The sequence below is a fragment of the Nipponia nippon genome, unplaced genomic scaffold, assembly GCF_047370975.1.
Source record: "Nipponia nippon isolate SJK-2023a ecotype South Korea unplaced genomic scaffold, ASM4737097v1 scaffold_53, whole genome shotgun sequence".
NCBI classification, from domain to species: Eukaryota; Metazoa; Chordata; class Aves; order Pelecaniformes; family Threskiornithidae; genus Nipponia; species Nipponia nippon.
The window spans coordinates 73,227-93,895 of NW_028262373.1; the positions used below are offsets into that span (position 1 = coordinate 73,227).

The 20,669-nt window shown below is 45.9% G+C and overlaps 2 pseudogenes; both read right to left on the minus strand.

Annotated features, from left to right (window-relative positions):
• Positions 1-5,844: 5,844 nt before the first annotated feature.
• LOC148051816 (uncharacterized) lies at positions 5,845-8,013 on the minus strand (annotated as a pseudogene).
• Positions 8,014-14,859: 6,846 nt separating this feature from the next.
• Positions 14,860-15,824, minus strand: LOC148051817 (olfactory receptor 6B1-like; annotated as a pseudogene).
• Between the last annotated feature and the right edge of the window lie 4,845 nt (positions 15,825-20,669).

Genomic DNA, 20,669 nt, shown 5'->3' on the forward strand with positions numbered 1-20,669 from the left:
GGCTGTTGTCACTTGTTGCTTGATCACAACGATGTTTTTCTTCTCTCTGCCTGTTTCCCATATAAGCCAGACTAATTTCCTGTCAATATTTCTTCATTTCCATTCTTCTTCTCATACATAATTAAAATAAAAAATGAAAATTATGCTGTACATATTAATTGAAACACAGCTGAGTGCTCCCTCATTAGCTACTCAATGCTTACAGCTCTACAGGGAGTGGCAAAAGACCAAAGGCAGAGCTCATTATCGCTGCCAGCATTTTAATGAGCCCCTTGAGGAATGTGGTGCTACCTCCCTGTTACTTTGTAGCTGTGGCAAAATCTGGCAAGGGGCCTTGAAGAAATGACAGGCAGAAGCAGAAAGAAAAGTCACTTGCAGTTTTAATGGAGCCCCGTGTGTCATGCGAGACCAGAAACATAGTTGGACAATGTGTTCCCACCAGGTCTCATTAGAGCAGAAACTCACAGACTTTGATGTCTGTGAACAGCTCAGAAAGTGTTGTGGTTTAACCTGGCAAGCAGCCGAACACCACACAGCCATTCGCTCCCTCCCTCCTCTCCCCAGTGGGATGGGGGAGAGAATCAGGGGAAAAAAAAAAAAGAAAACAAAGTAGAATTCACGGGTTGAGATAAAGACAGTTTAATAGGACAGAAAAAGAGGGGAAATAATAATGATGATGATGATGATGATGACGACGACGACGATGATGATGAAGATGAAAGAATATACAAAACAAGAGATGCACAATGCAATTGCTCACCACGTGCCAAACGATGCCCAGCCAGTTCCTGAGCAGCGGTCCCTCCCCCCGGCCAACTCCCCCAGCTTATACGCTGAGAATGACGTCGCATGGTATGGGATAGCCCTTTGGCCAGTTTGGGTCAGCTGTCCTGGTTGTGCTCCCTCCCAGCTTCTTGTGCACCTGGCAGAGCATGGGAAGCTGAAAAGTCCTTGACAAGCGCAAGCACTACTTAGCCACAACTAAAACATCAGTGTGTTATCAACACTGTTCTCATCCTAAATCCAAACCACAGCACTATACCAGCTACTAGGAAGAAAATAGCCTACCTCATGACTGGTGTAAGAACAAATTCCAGCAATGTTCATTATCTCCTTGTTACAGTGGAGATAAAACAGACTGAACAAAGGACCCTTTGGCACTGCCCCTCTGCTTCCCAAGTTCTGCTCCCTGCCACTCACAGACTACACGCACACAGAATCCCCTGTCACCATTGCTGAATCAGCATTTGTTCACTCTCTTGGCGTGAAACCTCAAGTCTCCCTCATAACAAAAGCAGAATGCGCGCTTGCAAATAGTCAGAGATGCCCTGGAGTACCCCACCTGGCATCCAACTGCCTGTTCAGAAGAGTGTGGTTTTCTTATAGTTTCTACACCAGATTTAGTGGCCTGAGGAGAATGTCCAAGTACTGCAGGGCACCTCAAATGTTTGGACAGCTGAACTGAGCTCTGTACAGCTGTATTAGGCAACCCAAAGATGGGTATAACCATTTGCATGAATTCCAGAAGCTAAACAGAGTTCATTCCATCCTGGCTGCTGTAATGGTCGCAACTAGACCACAAGAACCGGACAAAGAATTATCTATCTTTTCAACCTATAGGACAACAAAGATGATATGTAAGGCTGAAGTAGTCATGTTGACTCTAGCTATAGCCCTGGAGAGAGAGGAACACCTCCAGAAGACAGCTCCTTCCACATGTCCTTGAGACATTCCCTGCCACTATACTCATCAGGCACCCTTTTCTCTGCTACGTGCCTAGATTTGCAGCGTTGTTTGTAGCTGCACTGTGGCTGACCTTTACTTGTCACATTCCAGAGTCCCTCTAGATGCATGGGGTGCAACCAGGGTGTGAATCATGTAAGTTTTCACTCCGTTCCCAAAGTCCAAGTTCCGAGTGTCCACAATGAGGCAAACTGCATTCACTCCTGAGCTCCAATAAATCCACAGGTTCCCTCTGTGTTGTGGTGGGACTCTCCAGCTTGTTTGTTCCGGGGACCATAACCACACACAACAGGAACAAAATCACATCAGTTGGCTCCCTCTACAGTTCTCCATCACTACCGCAGAAAGTCTTGCAAATTCAGACACTGCTGGTTGCCTGTACGCATATCCTAATTGTTGAAACACAGTTTCCCGCATTTTCCTTGTTCATCCTTTTACAACTAATGTCACAACAGAAGTTCTTCTTGTGCCCTTGACATCCCTTGCAAAGCCGAACTTGAGGTGAGCACTGGCTTTCCTAACACGGTTTCTACATGGCCTGGCAATGTTTCTCAACCTTACTTTGTAGCCTGCGTGCCACCTGGTTGCATTGGAGCTCTGTCATGAGCTCCCTGCAGAGGCAAACCGATCTCCTGGTAGGCCTACTTGCTTTCCAGAGTATCAGGATGGACTGTTCTTGCACTGGGGGAGGATGCTGTTCACAAAGACCTGCCAGGTTTCCTCAGCTCCACGAGCGCCACCTTCCTGTTACATATTAGAGTGTCCGTATCTCTAGTTGGATCAGCTGTCTGGAAAGACGCTGGGGGTTCATATTTCTCCCCAGTTTAGGCAGTGAGTTCAGGTGAGACATTCAGGGAACCATTCAGGTGTCAAAACATACGAGTTTAGTACAGATTTAGACAGGCTAAGGTTTCTCAAGCCTGTGTATGGGGCTTTCAGTCATGATGCAAGGCCTCCAGAAGCCACTTTCTGGAGAAGTGGCTGGAGGTCACATAGGGAGGACGAACTTCCTATGCTTAGGAATGTGAATTGCTTCTCCACCTTAGCTGAGATTGTTTCAGCACTGAGGGGTTCCCTTTCAGCCATCACCATTCTAAATCACTCAAGCTATATATTTTTTAAAGTAAATTGGATGTGCTAGGGCCTGTTTTCTGGCACAGAGGCCAGCTGACATAGTCTGGCCACATGCACTCTACAAAACTCTCCTAGCCACCAAAATTGAGATGCCCCACCCACATTGCCTGCTGGGAGTAGACTTTAGCTCATGCTAAATTCTGACTTGTTCCTGGGAGTTTCCCTGGACTGCTTACCAGTCCCAGGACCATGCTGACAGTTTAGGAGTGCAGACCCCTGTGTTCCAGCACCTAGGAGTGTGGAATTACCACTGCAGCGGCAACTTCCGAGCAGAATTCTTTTTCACCCTGGTCCTAGGGCTATCATTAAGACATGCCTGGATTATGCCGATTTACACAAGTGAAAACCTGGCTCTTCAAAATGCAGTGGGCAAGACAGGAAAGCAAGAGAAAAAGCAAAGGATTCCGGCAGTACCAGGGAAACGTTTTTGAATCTTGTTGGCCTTCAGATGGCAGCAAAGGATTAGAGATGAGGCTGAAAAAACTGTCAGAGACAGTGTCTTGTGGGGCTGGTGAAAGCAGCAGTTTGGAAGCAGGCAGACAACAAAATACGGATCCCCGATGGGAGTAATAAAAGACATTGATTCATTTACTTGCCTTATCCTTAAAGATGAGAGTAAGAGCACCGAATGGTCACCTTCATTGGTGTTGTTTCCAGCACTTCTTCAAGAGTTTCTTGGCTGTGTCCTAGGATCCTGAAGAGTGGCCAGCTCTTGCTTTGACATCATTTCGTGTCCCCTGACTCTACATCTGTTTCTCTCCAGAGTGGATTAGCTAGTTTCAACTCTGCCTTTTCAAAGTCAGTATTCTCTTTCAGATGAAGAAAATTCTGAGAGCAGAACCAACAAGCTTGTTAGTAGTTAAGCTGTTCAACCACCAGGCTGGGAGCAACATAGGTTCCTGAAGAGAGTCATCTGATGACATTTTAATGCCTATGGCTGTCCCATTTGGCCTACAGCTACCACTCCAGAAGGGCACGTTTCCTCTAGATCATATGTCACAGCTGCCAGCCCCATGCAGATGTCTTCCATACCCTAAAATATCGTGCAAGACCTATGTTTAGGGACTAAAATGGCACTCTAGGTATGCCTAATGTGGTGTGGATGTCTAAACTCCCCTGCTGCTCATGGGAGAGCTTCCAAACACAGCCACTGCAGCTGAGACTTGTTCAGCGCTGGCCAAGCAGACAATATCTGGCTGGATGAAGTGTTCTCTGAACTCAGCCATGGCAGTGACTAAATCCCCACTGATGACACTGTGAATTCAGATTCCGTGGCTGCCACGGAGATTCTCTCACAAAATGTGCGCGTTTGGATGTCCTTATCCACTGCTAAATGCTACCAAAGACACTGCAGTGTCTTTGCTGGAAAGAACCTTGGGATTGTGCCTCACTCAGTACTTATGAGATGGAAAAGGATTCCTGCTGAAGGCAACTGGGTTCTCTCTGGTACTCTTAGGTTCTCTGGGTGTTGGAGAGATGGTCCTGATTCCTGATGCAGAGTTGTAGCGTTCCTTCCCAAAGTCTTTCTGGAACTCTGGGTATCCCCCAATGTTCTTAAGTGTCCCTAGTTATAGGATTGGGTAGGGAATACCTTGTTGATGAGTAGTCCATTCCAACTGCACTGCCATTTTCTGATTTGCTGTCACCATTTTTGGCGCTCCCAATGACCTTGAGATGGACAGGGAGCATTGAACTATGGAGCTTCTTGTGGCATTTTAGACACGGGGAGTGTCCTGCCTCACCTTCAGCTGCTGCTCTGTATGGATACAATTGTACTCTGAATCCTGCGATGTACGTGCCAGCTCCATGCCGTTAACCATGGCCATCTCAAATGGCTCCAGGTGTCTGTGTTTTAGCAAATGACATTTGCCTGGCCAGACTACTGCAGAAGAGTTTAGAGACTGTAGAAACATGCCACTGAGTACCCAAGGGCTAGCCAGATATTGCTCTCTGGAACTGATGCTTTTGTCTGTGTAGATAGACCTTACAGTGTAGACATCAGCACTGGTGAGGCCACACCTGGAGTACTGCGTCCAGTTCTGGGCTCCCCAGTACAAGAGAGACATAGGCATGTGACACAAAGAGAATCCAATGAAGGGCCATGGAAGTTACGAAGGACTGGAGCAGCCTTCATCATCTGTGAGGAAAGGCTGAGAGAGCTGGGATCGTTTAGCCTGGAGAAGAGAAGGCTCAGAGGGGATCTTATCAATGTGCATAAACAGCTGGTGGGAGAGAATGTAAAAGACAGAGTCAGACTCTAGTCAGTGGTGCCCCGTGACAGGACAAGAGGCAATGGGCACAAACTGAAACACAGGAGGTTCCCTCTGAACATCAGCAACACGTTCCTCAGCATGAAATTCCCTCAGCGTGGCCGGCACAAAGCCTACGTCACGTGCCTTGCTCATCTCAGTGTGATCTTCTTGTTCATTTCCACTAGGATCGTTGTCTGTCATACCCACATCGCCCCCACTCCATGAGTTCTGAAGCTCACTGTGAATGTTCTCTGTTCAGTTCTTCCTCCAGTGATGAATCCAATCATTAACAGCATGAGAAACAAAGAGATGAAACGTGCCACAAGGAAATTGGTTACCTAGGAGCTTTTTCCCCAAAACCAAGAGGGTAAAAAGGAGGACCCTGGGCACTACCGACCTGTCAGCCTCCCCTCTGTGCCTGGGAAGATCATGGAACAGAGCCTCCGAGAAGCTATGCTAAGGCATGCGGAGGACAGGGAGGTGACTCGAGACAGCCAGCATGGCTTCACCAAGGGCAAGTCTTGCCTGATCAACTTAGTGATTGCATTGGTGGAGAAGGGAAGACCTACGGATGTCATCTATCTGGACTTGTGTAAGGCCTTTGACACGGTCCCCCACAGCATCCTTCTCTCTGAATTGGAGAGAGATGGATTTGACGGATGGGCTGTTCGGTGGCTGAGGAATTGGCTGGATGGTCACATCCAGAGGGTCGTGGTCAACTGCTCAATGGCCAGATGGAGATCAGTGACGAGTGGTGTCCCTCAGGGGTCCGTAGTGGGTACCAGTACTGTTTAATATCTTCATCAATGACATAGACAGCGGGATCAAGTGCACTCTCAGCAAGTTTGCAGATGACACCAAGCTGAGTGGTGCAGTCGACACGCCTGAGGGATGGGATGCCATCCAGAGGGACCTGGACAAACTCAAGAAGCGGGCCCATGTGTACCTCATGAGGTTCAACAAGACAAAGTGCAAGGTCCTGCACCTGGGTCGGGGCAATCCCTGGTATCAATACAGGCTGTGGGATGAAGGGATTGAGAGCAGCCCTGAGGAGAAGGACTTGGGGGTACTGAGAGATGAAAAGCTGGACATGATCCGGCAATGTGCTCTCGCAGCCCAGAAAGCCAACCGTATCCTGGGCTGCATCAAAAGCATCGTGGCCAGGAGGTCGAGGGAGGTGAGTCTGACCCTCTACTCCGCTCTAGTGAGACCCCCACCTGGGGTACTGCATCCAGCTCTGGAGTCCTCAGTCCAGGAAAGACATGGACCTGTTGGAGCGGGTCCAGAGGAGGGCCGTGAAATGATCTGAGGACTGGAACACCTCTCCTGTGAAGAAAGGCTGAAAGAGCTCGGGTTGTTCATCCTGGAGAAGAGAAGGCTGCGGGGAAACATTATTGCGGCCTTTCAATACTTAAATGGGGCTTATAAGAATCATGGAATCATAGAATCATAGAATCGACAAGGTTGGAAAAGACCCTTAGGATCATCAAGTCCAACCGTCAACCTATCACTGCCAAGTCCATCTATACCATGTCTTCAAGCACCGTATCTATCCGTTCTTTAAATACCTCTTAGGGATGGGGACTCCACCACTTCCCTGGGCAGCCCGTTCCAATGCTTGACCACCCTCTCGGTGAAGAAGTTTTTCCTAATATCTAACCTAAACCTCCCCTGGCGCAGCTTGAGGCCGTTTCCTCTCGTTCTATCACTCGTTACTAGGGAGAAGAGACCGACCCCCACCTCGCTACAACCTCCTTTCAGGTAGCTGTAGAGAGCAAGAAGGTCTCCCCTCAGCCTCCTCTTCTCCAGGCTAAACAACCCCAGTTCCCTCAGCCGCTCCTCATAAGACGTGCTCTAGACCCTTCACCAACTTCATTGCCCTCCTCTGGACACAAGAAAGATGGGGACAGACTTTTTAGCAGGGCCTGTTGCAATAGGACAAGGCGCAATGGTTTTAAACTAAAAGAGGGTAGTTTCAGACTAGATATAAGGAAGAAATTTTCAAAAATGTGGGGGGTGAAACACTGGACTGGGTTGCCCAGAGAGGTGGTAGACGCCCCATCCCTGGAAACATTCAAGGCCAGGCTAGATGGGGCTCTGAGCAACCTGATCTGGTTGTAGATGTCCCTGCCAATTTCAGGGGGGGTGGACTAGATGACCTTTAGAGGTGCCTTCCATCCCAAAGCATTCTAGGATTCTATGAAAACAAAAGCGTTCAGCTTTTTGTTATGACCATGACTTAATGAAGATTTTCTGCCTAATACTAGAAGTCTGGTGGCATTTTCTCTTTGAAAATAATTTATAGAAAATTCTCCCACCAGTATGAATTTACACCAGTTAAAAATGATTATGTTTATATTCAGAAGTCAATAGCAGTCCTCCCAGTTAACACCATTAACAGTAAAATTAAAATCTGTCTCTTTAAATATCATGCTTTTCTCCAACCAGTCATTTGCAAACTAGCTAAGGCTAATTTCCTATAAAACTTCTACAGCACCACAGGATAATGAGTGTTGGAAAGGACCTCTAGGAGTTCTAGTCCAGCTGCCTGCTCAAAGTGGGGTCAGCTATAAGATCTGGTCACTCAGGACTTTGTCCAGTTGCAACTTAAAACTCTCAAAGGATGGAGATTTGCACAGCCTCTCTGGGAAACCTGCTCCAAAGCTTCAGTCTCCACAGGCTGAAAAGATTTCCTTGAAGTCAGTCAGAACCTCTTTTATTTCAACGTATGCTCATTGTCTTTCATCCTCCCACCATGCACCACTGCAAAGAACCTGCCTGTATTTTCTCCATGGCAACTCTCTGGGTACTGCAAAGCTACTATTAGGCTTCTCCTCTCCAGGCTGAACATTCCCAGTTCCCTCAGTTTCTCCTCAAAGCACATGCACTCCAACTCCCTGATCTTCCTGATGGCACTCTGCTCAACTCAGTCTAGTTTCTTGATGTCTTCACTGATTTGGGGACCCAAAACTGGATACAGTAGTCTAGAAGTGGGCTAAGCAGTGCCAACTAGAGGCAGACAATCTCTTCCTTTCATTGACTGACTATGCTCCTCTTAACACAACCCAGAGTGCTGTTGGCTTTCTTTGCTACCAGCGCACACTGCCGATTCGTGTTCAGCTTGCTGTCTGCAAGGTCTCCAGGCCCTTTTCTGCACAGCTGCCTCCAAGACCGTCAGTACCCAGCCTGTATTTTTGCCGCGGGTTATTCCTCGTTACGTTTTGTGCAGCTCCTGTTGTCCCCATTCCTTCTGCCTGCCAAAACCCTACTGAATGGCAGCCTGATCTTCAAGGCTATCAACTGGTCTCCCCAGTTTTGTGTCATCTGCAGACTTTGCAGGAAAGTGTTCTGCAACATCCTCCAGATCAAGACGTTCAACGGGACGGGTCCGAGTGTAGATTCCTGCAGTGCTCCACTTGGTATCAGCCTCCAGGTAGAGTATGACCAGTTAATTACTACCCTCCAAGCCCAACCAGCCAGCCAGCCTTTTAGCAACCTAATTGTCCACGCTTTGGGAGACAACGTTGAAAGCCTTACTAAAGGTGAGGTAAATTACATCAATGTCCCTTGAAGGGATTAAAGACTCTTAGGATGTTTAAAGTCCGTTTATTTCTACTTTTCTGTGGAGGCCGAGAAATTACAAATCAGAGCATGAGAGCTTTATGGGTCTTGTTTGCTCTAGCAATGGGTTATTTATTTCATATTTTTGCTTAGGCCTTGTTCTGATGGGAAGCAAGGCTGGTGAGTGCTTTTTAGAGGAACAGAGAGTGTTTATAGGCATGGTGAGTGACTTTTCAGCTGATGAAGTTTGAAATGCTATGCCCTGCATTTTAAACTACTTAGGAGAGTGTCACCCTCTGGAAGAACATCTTTCCACATTGATTGTAGGAAGATTTAGACAAGCTGTTAAAAAACAACTGAGGTCATTCACATCAAGCTACGCTTTATGATATCTGAGACGGCTGTCATCTGAGTAAATGGAGACGGTCATAATACAGACATCTCCATTTCTCCAATTCTCTCCTTGCTTCTTAGGAACTCAGGGAAAGGGCCAGGGAGTGATGCATCTCACCCAAAACTAGATCTTTACAGTTAGTCAGGTGACCTTGAAGTGCCTGTTTCTCTCCACTTACTATAAAGGAAGCTAGCAGATGCTGACACAGACTCGGTCTGTAGTCTAGACACTTAGACTTGTCAGAGGAATCCCACCTCTAAAGTTTGCATCAGGCTGTTGAAAATGAACAGTTTGGTAGTCCCCTTAACTACTAGAAAGACAAGAACCAGTTGCTCTAGTCCACATCCAGCTGACACATATGACGTAAAACCTAAAGAATGCTGATATGGCATCTGAAAGCAAGGCTGGCTTCCCTAGAGTAGCCGATATTTAGCCCCAGGTATTTACATGTTTGCAGCTGTACCCCACGTACCTGGCCAACAAACCCACCGAGACTGAGGTGACACAAGCATCTCTCTCCACATCTCCAGGAGGGTACTGGTTTCTTATGTTAATCTTCTTGCCCTGTGTGGTTGTCTCTGACATCCTCAGACATCTTAAGTGGCATTAGATGCCTATGTTTGGGTGACTTTCTACCCAGTGGAGGGTGGAGAGCTTTCACAATTGCCCTGAAATAGAAACCAGATTCATCATTCATTAGATGAGTCAGTCTCCAGAGTGATTGTATTGTATTTAGCACCTTTGGCTAAAAAAAAAAAAAAAAAAGGGAGGGGGGTTTAATTTCCCAGCACACAAGGAAATACCTTCATTATAGACACTACATTCATGCATTTACATGTTTGTTCGAACTTAAATCTGGGTTCAAGGATGGTCAAATGAATCACAGCCTTTAAGTGATCATTTCTTTCCTCTGACTATAAAGGGAGGCTTCACAATCTCACATTATGAATTCCTAAAATAAGCTGAATCACGCCCAAAAAGACCACAGGGAAGTGAAGAAAGCAAGTGAAAAAGACCTCGCTGACACAGCTCAGAGGGGGTTCTCAGTATCAAGGAGAACACAGGGACATTGCTCCAGAAACAAATTCAGATAGGATTCAACACTCACATGTATCAACAAAAGTACCCAGTCTCTTTAAGACATATTTTGGGACAAGGGACCTTTGTAGCCACGGAGCGATGAATATCCACGCTTCCTCTTGCAAGTCTTGTACAAGTGTGTAATGCTGAACTGAGAAGTGCAGGGCATCACACAGCCACTGGAAGGGAGCAAGTGATGCTGATCATCTCACTGACTTTCCTATGCCTACAGCAAGAGTGTGGGATTCAGCTGCTTAAACACAGGCAACCATGCCCTTTTAGATGCACCACGCTATACCTCTCTGTAACGTGGTTAGATATGGGACTGGGAGGGGGCACCGCTGGGAGGGGGCACAGCCAGGGCAGCTGGCCCAGACTGGCCAAAGGGCTATTCCATATCATACGACGTCATTCTCAGCATATAAACTGGGGGGAGTTGGTCAGGAAGGGGGGACCGCTGCTTGGGGACGGGCTGGGCATCGTTTGGCACGTGGCGAGAAATTGCATTATGCATCACTTGCTTTGTATTGTTGTTGTTGTTATTACTACTACTACTACTATTTTGCTTCATTTTATTTCAATTATTAAACTGTTCTTACCTCAACCCATGAGTTTTCTTGCTTTTGCTCTTCTGATTCTCTCCCCCATCCCACTGGGGAGGCGGGAGTGAGCGAGCAGCTGTGTGGTGCTCAGTTGCTGGCTGGGGTTAAACCACGACAGTCTTTTTTGACGCCCAATGTGAGGCACAAAGGATTTGAGATAATAACAGGTTAGCCAGAGTGTATTAAGGAATTTATGTTTGTTAACAGTTGCCGGTCACAATGTTGATTCATCTGTTCTTGACATTAGTTTATCTCATCTGCACCATGCTCTTGTTTTTGCTGTATATGTTAAAGATTGCTGTTGGGTTTTGCAGTTTGCTGTGCTCGACAGTGATTAGTGATGTTTTGCCTGGGAGATTTGTTGTTAAAACAATGGCCTTGAGCTTTATCTGGTATTCGGGTTTTGTACTGAAGCCATTACTGTACTTCGGGTACCACCTTGTGGAGACAATTAGCAAGTATACTTCTTCCTCTGAGAGGTTTTTTTATGGAGGAAATACAGAATGGCACCTTTGCTGCCTTCTTCTATGATGTTTCCTCCTTCATTACAACAACTTTTCAGTATCTTGACCATCCTTGGGTAGTTAAGATACTTCTATTGGTACGCCTTGGGCATATTGTTTTGGTTTTGTCTAAGCTTAATATGCCCTTTAAGAAGATTACCCAGAGATCTGCCCCAAGGCTGGATAGTTAGGAGTGGCAGGGTGTGTGGGATAGCATGGGCAGATGCCTAGGATGGTGGGCCCCTCCAGTAGTTTGGAACTTCACCCCTGAACAAGTGCAGAATCCTGAAAAATTGGTAGAATATTTGGGAAAAGTATGCTGTCACGCTGCCAATTCTAGGGAGACACAAATCACTGCAATGTGCTGGGGCCTGGCCCATGCCTCCTGAGCCCTATTCAACATTATTCAGCGCCCTCAAGGGGAAGAGAAGGTCTCTGGATCCGACGACAAAACGGCAGGCACTGCGACTACTCCAACTCCCAGGGCAGCAGGAATCGGGGCTCTTTGATGCTGCTGCCGCCACCGCCAGCCCGCACCGGTGAGCATAGAAAGATTGGTAATGGGTATCACGTTTGTATTGTCATTCAACTGTATATTGCAATTGCTATATTATGCTTGTGCTGTGATTTCAGTACATTGCCATACTGCTCCGCTAAATCAAAATCCCACGTAATGCCAAATATCTTCAAATAGGTGAATTTTATACCAAACATTAAACTCTTCTCATGTGGAATACCTAAAAGAACCTGGTCAGGGAAGCTGGACTCTGACACTAATGCAGTCAGTCGGGTCTGAAGAGCCAGACAACCAAAGAGCTGGGTTCCATTTCCTAAAGATAAGCATCGAAAACAATTTCCACATGGCAGGAGGATATGACAGAGGACTTTTTGGAGAACTAAATACTTCTGGAGCAGCATCTGGAAGGCAGGTAGAATACCTTCGAGCACAGCAAATACTGCTAGGCACCTTTGTGTTGGCAACTGATTCCTCGCTCCTCACTTAGTCCAGTGTCAAATTTCTCTCAGCTATTTTAATCTGAATTCTATCAAAAAGTCAGCTTTGTAGTCAAGGATGGGCCTTGGAAATGCCTGGTTATATCTCTTAACTACAAATGGATTATGGGATAAGGAGCTTCACCTGAGAAATGTGAATGTGTTGTGTTCAAAGGGAGGTGAAGGAATTTCCTTCACTAGATTTGATCCTAAGCTCCAGATTTAGGATGACGGTCAAATTTTACATACCATGGCATGTAAGGGACCTAATTAGTCCATTTTACGTATTATAATTAATAAGGACCCATCTATTTCAGTTGCAGGTGGAAGGCTGTTGTGCAGAGCTCTACGGAACAGTTACTCACCACCACAATTGTCCTGTGGAATCTACTCGCACTGATACACCACAAAGGTGCTGAGCACTCAAGTCCTGTTGACCTTGCAAGTGAGATTCCTCATAAATAAGCTCAGTGTGATGGATTCGGACTGTTCCTGTACTCGGAGCACCCGATCACGCCACAAGTACAAGTAACTTACTTACGGAATTGATGAATTTGTTATGTTAAACATGCCACTCATTCCTCAATCACGTGGATAACCAATGATGATGATAAATTTGGCTTTGTTTTTCATTCTGTGAAGTAATAATGAACATTCACATCTTACGTAGTGGTCTTTGATTAGCGCTTCCAGGAGTCTAACAAGCTGTTCAGGTAAGAAGAAACAGAGGAACAATTCAAGTGTACACAGTCAGGCATCTAGTATCAATTTGGGTCTTCTAGAGGATGTGAGATATACACAAAGGTACATCGAAAGCCAGGCAGCCTTTTGGATATACAGCTGGAAGCCACACAGAATGACACAAACCCCCTGAAGAGGTGCTAAGGAGACACTCGGTTTCCTAAACATTGATGCCTAGCACCATTAGGTGCTGGATGGTATCTTAGGTGGCCTGCAGCTGTAGGTTTCCCTTAGGTTCTGTGTTATGTCTGCAAGCCTCAGGCAGTTGACTTGGATACCCCAGGGTATCTGCAAAAGCAGTAGTTGCTTATGGTGATTTTGGTTATGCTTGTGGACAGCTCCTTCAATGTCTAAAAGAGGTCAGCTGAGCCATATGAAACATGTTTTTCTCCTCACCAGCTCAAAGGGGAATCTCAGGGTTACTAGCTTCAGTGCAGGCTGTATTGGAGGCGCCTAGTTTGCTCAGATGAATCCTAGCCCCCAGCTAAAAAAAAGCTTCAAGAAGAACACTACCTTAAGCCTTATGGGGTTTAAATACCAATTCCAAGCACATATTGTGGCAAAGTGGAAATTTTGACGCCTTTGCAAATGTCAGCTTTGAGGAATCAGCAGAGGTCCTGTTACATGGAAAGACTGACTTCCCCAAGGAACTTTATGGAATCCTACGGTCGTATTTTTCAGTGCATCATGAAATAGATGAGGGGAGTTGCCCTGGCGATTCGTCCTCCTTAAACATCTAAAGAAAACTGCTGCAGCAAATTTCTTTAAATAGTGATCTTAGAAAGGCCGAGTCAGCCCATCCTGCAATGAACTGCCAAGAAAGGTCAAAGAAATCACGAGTTTGTGTAAATTTCTCTCCATAGATTCTTAACGACTTGTAGGGTGACAAGCTGTGGCTTAGGCATCTAAACCATAGACACAAAATGTTAGAGGAATGTTAAAATCTCAGGCTAAGTGCTGAAAAGCATTTGTAGTTACTGACATGAAAAGGTATGGGTGTCTTTCGGAGGGAAAAGGTTTAAGACAGTTGTCTTCCTTCAGCCATCTTTGCATCCCAAGGTATTCACGAAGAACTGACTCCATGGTTGCGGTTCACCTGCGTCTCTGTAGAACTCGTGTTTACATTTGCCATCAGTGTTGAGTCCAGAAGAGAAAACTTATGAAGGGAGTTCACATAATGGCTGAAAACAGCTGAGATGACAATTACAAATAAATATGAATATGAAATGTCTAAAAACATAGAAGTAACTAAGAATTGATAACATATAACTAAGAGTTTATAACATATAAGTAATTGAGTGTGTCATTTAATGTTTTTTTAAATACGCAAACTTACAGCTATGCAACCAACCGTGTAGCGTTCACATGCACTGCGACAATTACAATCCTCCTGGTATAGTTACTCTAAAGCAAAGATTAAATTGCTCCCTCTGCAGCAGATCCCTTCCTCTGACCTACCTTTAGCTGCCTAAAAAATCTGAAAAGCATCTCTTAAAATGTAAATTATTCATCTAAGAATCAACTGCCCTCAACAACTCTCTTGAAGTGAAATGGGACGCTCTTCAGAGGAGTGGGATTGCAATCAGCTGATTTGAGTTAGTATCACAAGTTAGACATTGAAAGCTGAACTAGTCACCCAGGCAACTCATACCATTGGTAAAGAGAGATGACCCTTTTCCAGAGAAAACTGTCTCATCCTCACTTGGGCAGTTAAAGCAGGTCAGATTAGCTAATTTGATAGTGAAACGTCTAGGGTAAGTAGCACAGGCTCTGAGGGCTAAAAATGACATGAGGAGAATCTTCCCTCAAATATCCTAAGTTATTTTCTGTCATTGTCTTCCAGGGGAAGAAAATGGTTAACACTTTCTAACCTTCAGGAAATATTCACATTTCTTGACCGCTTTACTCAGAGCGTCCTTCACCTCTCTGTTTCTCAGACTGTAGGTGAGGGGGTTGAGCAGTGGAGGCACAACAGTGTAGAAAACTGAGGAGACTTTATTCAGTGCTCTTAAGAGTCTTTGTTTTTGGCAGGACATGAACAATTATTAAGCTTCCATAAAAGACTGTAATAACAATGAGGTGGGAAAAGCAAGTGGAAAAAGCCTTTTGCATCCCAGTGGTGGAAGTCATTCTCAGGACAGTGGTGATGATACACATATAGGACACCAGGGTTAGTAGGAAAGGGGGTACTGCGCACACTGATGAGAGGATAAACACCAACGTTTCAGTCAGGCTGGTGTCACAGCAGGAAGAGTTTTATCACTGGAGTGAAATCACAAAAGAAATGGTCAATAAACTTGGGACCACAGAAGGAATGTTGTGAAATCAGGAAGCAGCTTATGGCCATAACAAGGAAACCATGCACCCAAGACCAAGCTACAAGCTGCAGACAGGATCTGCTATTCATGACAGCTCTGTAGCGAAAGGGTTTGCATACTGCTAAATACCGATCATAGGACATCGCCGATAAGCGAAAACTTTCAGGGACTGCTAGGGAACCAAAGAAATAAAATTGTGTGATGCAGCTGCCGATAGACGTGCTCTTGTCCCCAGTCAGAAAGCTGGACAACATCCTGGGCAGGATGGTAGAGCTGTAGCAGGTCTCCAGGCAGGACAAGTTGCCCAGGAAGAAGTACAGGGGTTTGTGGAGGCGCCGATCAGCCACCACCAAAACAAAAATGAGGATGTTGCCAATCACAGTCACAATGTAGATCACCAAGAAAAGGAGGAAGAGAAAAGATTGCATTTCAGGGATATTCCCAAATTCCAGGAGCAGAAATGTTGTGATGACTGTTTTATTTCTACAGCCCCCGTTTGCCATGGATCAAGCCAAGAGGAAATGCACCACAGCCTGGAATAAAGCATCAAGAACTACATTTAATTATTGATCCATCATCACCGAGTAGTTACAGAAGAAAGATGGTATTGTTAACATTGTATGGTGGTACGGTTTATTTTCTTTTTGAGCAGTTCTTGAACGTTCTCTGGATAATAATTTATGAGAGACGTTATTGTATATTTTTAATTTTCTCTTATGCAAATTTTTTAACAAAATTGCTTCCTTGAGTTTGGAAAGCATCACACAAACTGCGGCAGGATGTTTTGATGACCTAGACTATACCAGACCAATACAACCAGTGGAAAGCCGTAATATGCGTTTCCTAAGAACTGGACACGTTGACGAGCATTTGTGTATACTGAACTTGATAAAAACCTGAAATATCCAGAAAAATATTCAGGAAAATGTTGAAAGGTACGGCTTAGCTCACTTGGCAATATCTTTTGAAACCTGCAGGGTCAGAAAGTGATATTCCAGCCAACAGAAACAAGCTGTGATTCAGAAACCTTCAGTCAAAAGAAGAAAGGAAAAGAGAGGAATTCTTTGAGTGACCATTTCATCACCCAACATGACAAATACCATGCCTAGGAAATATAACAGATACTGAAGGAAATCATGAGAAGAAATGTACTTTTTATTTTAATGCACTGATAGTTATTAAAACTATCAATTTCTCTTCTTTCTCTCTCTCTCTTTTCTCCTCTCCCTTTTTTCCTTTTTTTTTTTAGGGGTTGGCAGGTTTTTGTTCATTAGTTTTGTGGTGGTGTGTGTGTGCATGTGCGCGCACGCTTTTTTGTTTTCTGTTGAAGAGTTCCTTCACAAGCTAAAAAAACACAAGGCTGAGGAACAAGAAAGTGATCTGCCAGGGACCTGGTGTTACTTGTTAAATTAAATGTCGTTGCACACACAGTTAACCTCAGTCTAGACAAGCGTATCTGGACATATTAATCCCACAGTCAGTGTTCAAAGTAATTGAGGTGAACTATACTGTAAGAGGATTTCTCTCTCTCTCTCAGCCACAGACTACTGTCTTAGTTCTGGACAATCATATTGAAATATCTTTATTTCATTCAGATAGGATATCCAAAAGGATAACACTTCAAAACCAAAAAAATTATTCCTGTGTCACAAACCGTATTTCAATAGAAAAGATCATGGGAAAATTGCCCACCTACCTTGCTGCAGGACAGTTTGCATTTGTAGTTCTTACAGGCAGACTGCCGAGGCTATCAGTACGATTTCTGCCCTTCTTGTCCCAAAATATACTGTACAATTGGAAAGTAAAAAAATACCTAAGGAAATTTGGCACTCAGTTACACTACGGTCAATACCTAGCAGATTGACAGCGTGCTTGTTTGTCTACATGTTCATCCTTCCTGCAGTAATTTTCTTCATATCCTTTGTGCATTAATGTCCACCCTACTGTTTCCATCCTAGACCAATCTTAGAGGATAGAAGAGCGTAATAAAATAATCTTTCCTCATTTGACCCAAATTAATCTGATTTACCTCTTAGAAATGTGATTTCCGCCTAGTTTGATATGATGCACCCTCACTTGACGCGCTTTCACTCTGTAGCTCAATCAGATCTTCCAGTGCATAAACCTTCTCCAGATGCCTGTGGCTCTGCTCTGCCTGCTTGTGTACTGCTGAAACACGAACCTCCATCTGGAACTGATATGAGATGCGTCAGTTGTCCCACTGCTTATTTCTGCTGCCCGAATAACAAGGGTCCCTGGGCATTACTGCATTTGGGAATTTACCATTAATAACCCACAATACCTCGCAGGCTTTGCAGATTTTTCAGACTACGACACAACTAGAACAGGGTGAAAACGGAATTTTCACTCTGAAAGAACATCTTTAACAAAGTAGTTTTCCTATTTGTCTTTCTTTCCCATTATCGGCCAAAATTGCAAGAAACTGCTAATTTTTGTGTGACTATTTATTTATTTATTTTTCCTAGACTGTGTTGTACAGATGTTGTATTGGGTCTGGCTGGGATGGAGTTAACTTTCCCCATACCAGCCCTCACAGTGCTGTGCTTTGTATTTGTAGCTAGAAGGGCACTGATAACGCACTAATGTTTTGGCTCCTCCTCAGCAGGGCTCGCACAGCATCAAGGCTGGATCTCCAACACCCTACACCTGCCCTCGCCCCCCCCAAAGGCCAGGAGGCTGGGGGTGGGCAAGAGGCTGGGAGAGGACATAGCCAGGACAGCTGACCCAATCTGGCCAAAGAGATATTCCATACTACATGAGGTCGTGCTCAGCAATAAAAGCTAAGAGAAAGAAGGAGGAAAGGAGCGCATTCGTCATTAAGGAGTTTGTCTTCCGAAGCAACCGCTATGTGTAGTGAGGTCCTGCTTCCCAGGAAGGGGCTGGACATCGTCTGCTGATGGCAAGTAGAGAATAAAGCTTTTTTTTTTTTTTTTTCTTCCTCTGGTTCTGCATGTAACCTTTCCTCTTTCTTTATTAAACTGCCTTTATCTTGACCCAGGAGTTTTTCATCTTATTTTCTCCCCCTGTCCCACTGAGGAGGGGGGAGTGATAGAGCGGCTTGGTGGGCACCTGGCCACCAGCCAAGGTCAACCCAACATAGATGTCTATGTTTTGACTATATATATATATGTGTGTGTGTGTGTGTATTTTACACATTGCCAACAGAATTTTACCTCTTAGAACAGACTGAAACAGACCAGAGCCTTAAAACTCACATCAATCATGTTTAAACTTTAGTTAATTATTAAACTCCATGCGTGCCCTTACATCAGGTATAGTTCTGTGCATTGTTACTGAACGCAGAAAAACTAAGAATGGTCATGGACAGAATAAAATTATAAAAAGAACCTTTTCGAAAGAATGTGGAAAGTGGGACTTCTTAAAGAAAATGAGCCTGCTCCAGTTCAGCTGGCTAAGTTCAGCAGTTTAGATGGCTGAGTCCAAGGTCAGCCCCTTTGCTGATAAGAGTTGTGGCGAAGAAAGCAAGAAGCAAGGGCCTGTCCCCCCAGTAACCTGACTTGCTGGATGGCCACTGTCTCTGGACCCAGTCCTGACTCTGACTTACCCCTCAGCATCCTGGATCCTTGTTGGTGAGGTCACTGCTCCTGCCCACCTTACTGCTGCATTTGGCTCCCAACTCAGCTTCCCTTGTGGAGCAGCTGGCCTTTGCTGCTCCCTGACAGGTCCCTCCACATTCAAATCTGCTGGACCCAGGCAGGCTTAAGAAACCAGTGGAAATGTAGTACCCCAACTGCTTCCATGGATTTGTACCCAGGGCCACAATCTCTCCACAGCTCAGTTCCCTCCTTTCTGAGCAGTGCTGTCTACCAGGGATGAATTCACAAATGAAAGCATAGGGTGAACCCTGGAGAACGTCAGAGCATGTATATGTGTGAGAGGTGGGGCAGTAGCTACAATAATCCCCTCGGCAGCAGCACACAGCTGCCCTCCAGCCCTGTGGCAACTCCTTGTACCACTGTCACCAGTCAGATTGCTCACCTGGCTGCTTCCTCTTCTGCATGCAGCAGACTCTGCTGTCCTGTCTGGACACAAAATACGTGAGCATCTGAGCAGACTACCTCTATGTCACACTAAGACCAGGTATTATTTCTTTGCCCTTCAAAAGAGGCCCAGACTTGAGGGGGCTGACATCCTCCAGAGATGCTCAGAAGAGAGATACTGGAGCTCCAGCATCCCAAAACCATTCACAGCCACCAAGTGGCCTCCATCAAGAGCCAGTGAGAACCTTCAAGTATGCATCCCAGCTGGACAGACGTTTTGGGAAGGTGAAGCTAGCTCAAGGGGTCAGCAGTTCAGTATTTGCGGCACTTTTTGACCAAGCGTGCCGGTTACTCATCGCCTGTGGTGAGGAAGGGAAGAGTGGAGAGGCAGGAAAGTGTTCCCTAGCTACTCAAATGCAGCAGGTAGCATCTACACCTAGGGCTCATTTGCCTCCTCAGAAGCATCAAGACTATTGGAGCCAACATGGGGTGTTCCACCAGTTCTTGAAGGTAGTCATGGGCCACGTCTTCCAGCAGCACGTGAATGTCGGTTCACCCACTTCCTCAAAGAACTTGATCTCCATGGGTGTAATGAGACTGTGGCAGAATTTGAGCAGAGGCAGCCAGAACTGTCTGTGCTGATCGAGGCTGTCACACTGTCCTTGGCGTGGTCTTGTCTGAGAATCACAGCAATCCTGAGAGGCAGATTGAAGGAAGCTGCCCAGGTTTGGTGGCCAAGTGAGAGTTCAGTGAGAGACAGCCAGGGTGTGCTCTGGCAGCAACACAGCTGAAGTCAGACGCAATTTGGCCCCTTGAGCGTCTGGAGACTACCGATGAGATGGGTCGTCTCAACCAGGGGCTGGCTGCCAGGGAGGCATGAGCATGGGGCTGGCTCAGGCGAGGAAGGTGGAGACGGAGCATCCCAATCCAGCAGGTGAGGGGAAACACCCATGCCAAAAGTAGGTATGTAAGTTTGAGCTTGTCTGCCAACTCTCCCCATTCCTCAGCTGGCCAGTATGTTGGGTTTGCTTCTTTGCAATCCACTACCCAATTAACAGTCTGGCACTAATCAGTGTAGGGACCCGAGCCCAGCCTCCAACTCTGCAGCCAGTGCTGCAGGCCTGGCAGGGGGACAGGTTCCCGGAGGGACGAGTGCCACCTCCTCAGGCACACAGAAGACGCTGTCCTGGTTGCAGGGGGCCCTTGGCAGCTGCTGCCCATTGCATCAGACGTGAGGACGGAGCGGAAGGGCTGGGCGGCGGGGGGAGATTTGGCAGCCTCCCTTTGGCCAGGAGCAGTCCTGCTGCGGGGTTTGCAGCCCTTTCC